A 6,193-nucleotide genomic window follows, 5' to 3' on the forward strand; every position below is an offset into this window, starting at 1 on the left:
AAATTGTAAAAAGGATCAAACGGAAATCTCGAGTTGAAAGTATAATAACCAAAGTGAATGATTCACTAGAGAGGCTCAACAGTGGATCTGAGCTGGAGGAAGAAAGACTCAATGAACTTGAAAATAGATCAATACAGATTATGTAACCTGAATAGAAGACAGATAAAACAATGAAGAAAATGAACAGAGCCAGGGAGAAATGTGGGACACCATTCAGTAAACAACATATGCATAATGGGAGTACTAGAAGGAGAGAAGAAAAATATTTGAAGAGATAATCGCTGAAAACTTCCCAAATTTGATGAATAACAATAAGGACCCAAGAAGGATAAATACAAAGACATCCACAGCCAGACATATCGTAGTCAAAATGTTGAATTCCTGAAAGCAGCGAGAGAAAAGCAATTCATTATGTACAAGACAACCCCAATAAAATCAGAAAGAATGGAAGTCAGAAGGCAGTGGGATGATATATTCAAAGTGCTGAGAGGAAAACACCGTTAACCAAGAACCCTATATCCAGCAAAACGATTTTTGTAAAATGGAGGTAAAATAAAGATATTCCTAGGTAAACAGACAAACAAAACAAGAAGCAAATTTATGGCAGCAAACCTGTCGTCTCACAAGAAACGCTCACGTTTGTTTTTCAGGCTGAGGGGCAGCCACATCTGACAGTAATCCAAGTCCACCCAGAGCACAGAGAGCGCCAGCAAATGCGGTCATAAAACACGGTGTGATTCCATATGGATCCTCCTTCCTGCTCTTAAGTGATCTAAAAACGCAATTGCACAAAGCAACATGTACAACATTTTACTGTGGGACCTACAGCTTACAGAAATGCCATGTATTTGACGATGACAACACAAAGGAGGAGGGTGAAATGAACCTATATGATGCTGGAGGGCGACTGGAATCCTCAGGATGGAATGCAGGGGAGCCACGTGGTAAATAAAGGCAGACAGTTAAATGATTATTAGGAGCATTGCTGGGTAGAGGTGCCCCAGTAATGAATAACAAGGGGGGGCAGGGGAGGAAATTTCTGTATCTTACTGGAAACGAGTTGTGTGAATTTGAAGCAGATTCTGAAAAATCAAGTTGTATATTGTTAGCCCTCAAGTAACCACTAAAAAAGCTTTAAAAATGTAGATAGAGACATAGTTAAAAATAATCAAAGGAATTGAAATGATACACTAGAAACTGTCCACTAAATACAAATGGAGAGCCAGAAGCACAAAAGAGTAGTGAGACCCATGGAAAACACAATGTGAAATGTCAGGGCTGAAGCCAATGGTATCCATAATAGCATTCAAATTCAGTCAAATTCAGTCAAATTCAGAGATTGTCAGACTGGACTTAAGGAATAAGACTGAACTATGCATTGCCTACAGGAGACGCACTTCAGATTCAAGGACACAAGCGAGTTGAAAGTGAAAGGATAGACAAAGATGTGCAGAGCAAACAGCTGCCTCGGGAAAGCTGGGGCTTCTGTGAATATCACACAACATAGACAAGCAAAGCCTGAAAATTACTCTCTGGCCTTTACAGAAAAAGTTGGCCGACCCCTGCCTCACATGCCTACATTACGAAAGAAGAAAGGACTTAAGACAGTGACCTCAGTTTCCATATTAAAAACTAGAAAAGGGGACTTCCCTGGCGGTCCAGTGGTTGAGACTTCGCCTTCCAATGCAGGGGGTGCGGGTTTGACCCCTGGTTGGGGAGCTAAGATCCCACATGCCTTGTGGCCAAAAAACCAAAACGTAAAAAAACAGAAGCAATGCTGTAACAAATTCATTAAAGACTTTAAAAATGGTCCACATCAAAAAAAAAAACTTCAAAAACTAGAAAAGACCAAATTGAACACAAAAACGCAAAAAGAAAGAGCACATAAAGTTACAGTGAAATGAATGAAATGGAAAACAGAACAAGCAACAGAGAAAATAAAAGACACCACAGAATGGTTCTTTGAGAAGATTAATAACATTGACGAGCATCTAGACAGACTGATCAGAAAAAAAAGATACAGGTTAATAATATTAGGGACAAGAGAGATGATGTCACCACAGAGTCTACAGATGTTAGGGATAACAGGGAGTAATGTGAACAGCTTTTCTTTTCTCTGGCCACATGGCTTGCTGGATCTTCCCCAACCAGGGACTGAACCTGGACCACGGCAGTGAAAGCCTGGAACCCTAACCACCAGGCTGCCAGGGAAGTCCTAATGTGAACAGCTTTATCCCAATGAACTCAACAACTTAGTTGAAAAGGACAAGTTCTTTGAAGGACACAAACTACCAAATCTCACTCAGGAAGAAACAGAAACCTAAATAGCTCTGTATCTATTAAAGACCTTAACCCATCAGTTAAAAACCTTCGTAAATTCATGTGAAATTGGAAAGGACCTACAACAGCTCAAACAACTTCAGAAAGGAAGAACAAAGCTGGAGGTCTGACATCTCATGATTTCAAGGCTTATTATAAAGCGATAGTGATCAGGACAGTGGGGTTTGCTGCCAAGGTGGGCACACAGGTGAATGGAACAGAGCAGAGTCCAGAAAGAGACCCACACACATGGACAATTGATCATCAACGTGGTTGCAGAGGCAGCACCGCTGGGAAGGGACAGTGTTTTTAAACAATGGATCTGGAGCAACTGGATGTTTATCAGTCTCTATTTATATCTATATCCATCTATCTCTCTATCTACCTATCTATCTATCTTCCATTTATCAATCATCTATCATCTATCTATAGAACTTTGATCTATACATTACAGCACATACAAAAATTAACTCAAAATAGGATGTAGACCTAAATGCAAAGCTAAAAACTTCTAGAAGAACACATAGAAGAAGAAGTTTTGTGGCCTTGATTTAGGCAAAGATTTTTTAGGTATGACCCCAAAATCACAATCCATAAAAAGAAAAAGTTAATACATTGACTTTATCAAAAGTAAAAACCTTCTGCTCTTCAAAAGATACTGTTAAGGGCTTCCCTGGTGGCGCAGTGGTTGAGAGTCCGCCTGCCGATGCAGGGGACGCGGGTTCGTGCCCCGGTCTGGGAAGATCCCACGTGCCGCGGAGCAGCTGGGCCCGTGAGCCATGGCCGCTGAGCCTGCACGTCCGGAGCCTGTGCTCCGCAACGGGAGAGGCCACAGCAGTGAGAGGCCCGCGTGCTGCAAAAAAACAAAAACAAAAACAGAAACAAGAGACACTGTTAAGAGAATGAAAAGACAAGTCATAGACTCTGGAGCAAAATCTTTGACCTCTTGTACCTGATAAAGGACTTGTATTCAGGATATGTAAATTCTCTCAAAACTCAATAATAAAAACACAAACAACCCAAATAAAAAGAAAAGAAGATATATAAAAATAAGATCCACAGATGACAAAGAAGTACATAAAACGATGCTCCACATCATTGGCTCTTGGGAAACAGAAGTGAAGTCTATGTGAGATTTACTGCACATTTATTAGGACGGTTAAGATTAAAAAGACTGACCACAGATGAGGAGAAACTGGGTCTCGCATACATCGTGGGTGGGAATACTTTATTTTTTTATTTTAATTTTTTTTTAGAAACTTTATTTTCCGTCAACCTATTTCCATTTTAAGAGTTTGTGGAAGAACGGCTTAAGACCGCTTGGTGGCGGTTCCTACCCACTCAGTGGCCTGAGCAGCGGGGAACTGCTGAACGGGCACAGAGGACACCTGCACGCCTTCGGACCAGTCCGCCACCTCAGGCTGAGCAGCAGGGAACTGAGGAGCTGGAACAGTCCATTCACCCTGAAATTCCTCCTTGGTCACAGCCTTCTCAGCTGCCGCCTGCTCTTCCTTTTCAATCTCTTCAGGATTTCTGTAGATGTAGAGGTCAGGCATGACCTCCTATGGGTGTTCACGGGAGATGGTGCCACGCACGCGCAGAACTTCCCGGGCAAGCATCCACCACATCAGAGCCACTGAGTGAGCTCCCTTTCTAGGATCTTACATCAGGATACATCAGGTTAGTCTGAAAACAGAATGGCCAAGTAATGCCTGAGAGGTCCAAGAGTAAGAAATAATGGAGAAAAGCAGAAGAAAACACAAGCCATTTTTAAAATGTTTTCCTCTCTCCTTAAAGCTTTCATACATTAAAATCATACATTTGTAGCAAGTATTATTATCAGACTCCACTTATTGGGCGAGAGACCCTTGTGGCGTTAGCGAAAAACTTGCCCCTCACATAGCGCACTACCTACACTTGTGAGTTCATCGGCCAGTTGCCTCAACTCCAAGCTCTAACAATATGCTGAGGAATACTTAAAAAAAACACTTTGTAGGGACTTCCCTGGTGGTGCAGTGGTTAAGAATCCGCCTGCCAGTGCAGGGGACACGGGTTTGAGCCCGGGTCCGGGAAGATCGCACATGCCGCGGAGCAACTAAGCCCGTGCGCCACAGCTACTGAGCCTGCGCTCTATAGCCCGCGAGCCACAACTACTGAGCCCGAGTGCCACAACTACTGAAGCCCGCGCCCTTAGAGCCCGGGCTCCGCAACAAGAGGAGCCACCCAATGAGAAGCCCGTGCACTGCAACGAAGAGTAGCCCCCGCTCGCCACAACTAGAGAAAAGCCCGTGCACAGCAACAAAGACCCAAGGCAGCCAAAAATAAAACTAAATAAAGAAATAATTTAAAAACCAACCAAACAAACAAAAAAACACTTTGTAAAGTGGTCTGGCCGTTTTAGAAACTTGAACATATACCTGCCACGTGGGCCAGCTGTTCCATGCCTAGGGACTCACCAAGAAAAGTGACCATTGGCTCCTGCAAAGACTTGTACCCAGGTGCTCACAGCGTCTTGGCTGTGGCGGTCCAGAATTGGACGGAGCCTGAATATCCATCAATGGGCGAACAGATCAACATGTTACAGTTGTTCACTGATGGAATAGTACTCAGCAACAAAGAAGAATGGGAAGGCACTGCGTGATGAATCTCAGGATACTTGGAGGAAAAGGAGACAGATGGAAAAGCTTTCACATCACACGATTCTGCTTGTACAAACTCTAGGAAACACAGACTAACGTAACACGGGGTGATGGGCATGTCCATTAGTTTATTGTGGGGATGGTGTCACAGGTATGTTTATGTACAAATAATATACATACACAATATGTCACTTATCAGTTTTACACTTTAAATACATATAGTTTATTGTATGAAAATGATAAGTCAATAAAGTTGTTTTTTAAAAAGCAAATTAATACATAAAACTCATTGCTTCCTAATTATTTTACATTTTGCTATCACATATGCCATGGGTATGCCATGGGCAGGTAGTAAATATTTAGGCTTTCGGGCTGTATGATTGACATGGCTGTGTTCCTGTCAAACTTTATTTGATAACATAGGTGTAAGTCTGTGGCCTCAGGCCAAGGTTTGCAAACCCCTGTCCTGAGCTGGAGGACATGTAACCCCAGCATCCTGGGTGGGGTGGGAACCACTGGTGTCTCCTCCCAGCCCTGATCTCGGGGTCGCTCAGAGCTGGACCTCAGCGCCGCTGGGGCCGGGAGCGTTCATACCTCGGAGACCAGACATCACAGGTCTCGGCATCTCCGTGCGCGCGGCTTGTGGGTGTCGATCAGCAGGCAGTCGGGGAAGAGGTTCTGTGATGGGTGGATGGGCCTGGCCGACCAGAGTGGCCACAGGGTCAAGTACTGGTGGGGAACACGAGACCAGGGCCTAGCTAGGCTATGGGGGATCTTTTCCCCAAGGCCCCCGGCCACACCAGGCCTTGGGGCACCCGTGGCTTTGGCCTTACTTTCTCTTTCCCTCGGGTGTGTGTCCCGAGCCACCACATGGCATCCGGGGCTCGTGCCCTGCCCCTGCCCACAGAGGCCGCCTTAGAGGCCAGAGGATTTGGGAGCGGGGCCTGGGTTTGAGTCCTTTCCCCTCCTCTTGCCAGTGCGGCCCCGAGCAGCGGCCAACAGTCTGAGCCTCGATTTCCTCCCCGCCACCTGGACGGTGAGTTCTGTGACCTGGAATGACTCAGGCAGACGGAGGGGCTTGGTTGGCCCACCAGCCCCTGTGGAGGTGAACACTGAGGTCAGGGTGTTGCATTTGGGGCTCCAGCCTTCCGGGCTCATTAGGGGCATCTGCTTACGAATGCCCACGTGGGCTAACCCCCCTCCTGCCCCCGCCACTGGAATGGAGGTGGGGCGTT

At 45.2% G+C, this 6,193-nt stretch overlaps 1 non-coding gene across 1 annotated transcript; it reads right to left on the minus strand.

Moving 5' to 3' along the window:
* Window positions 1-4,138: 4,138 nt before the first annotated feature.
* Window positions 4,139-4,288, minus strand: LOC116741093. The gene has a single exon (XR_004346061.1). It is a non-coding gene; the product is annotated as a small nucleolar RNA SNORA62/SNORA6 family (small nucleolar RNA).
* Between the last annotated feature and the right edge of the window lie 1,905 nt (window positions 4,289-6,193).

Source organism: Phocoena sinus, chromosome 15, assembly GCF_008692025.1.
Source record: "Phocoena sinus isolate mPhoSin1 chromosome 15, mPhoSin1.pri, whole genome shotgun sequence".
Lineage (NCBI taxonomy): Eukaryota > Metazoa > Chordata > Mammalia > Artiodactyla > Phocoenidae > Phocoena > Phocoena sinus.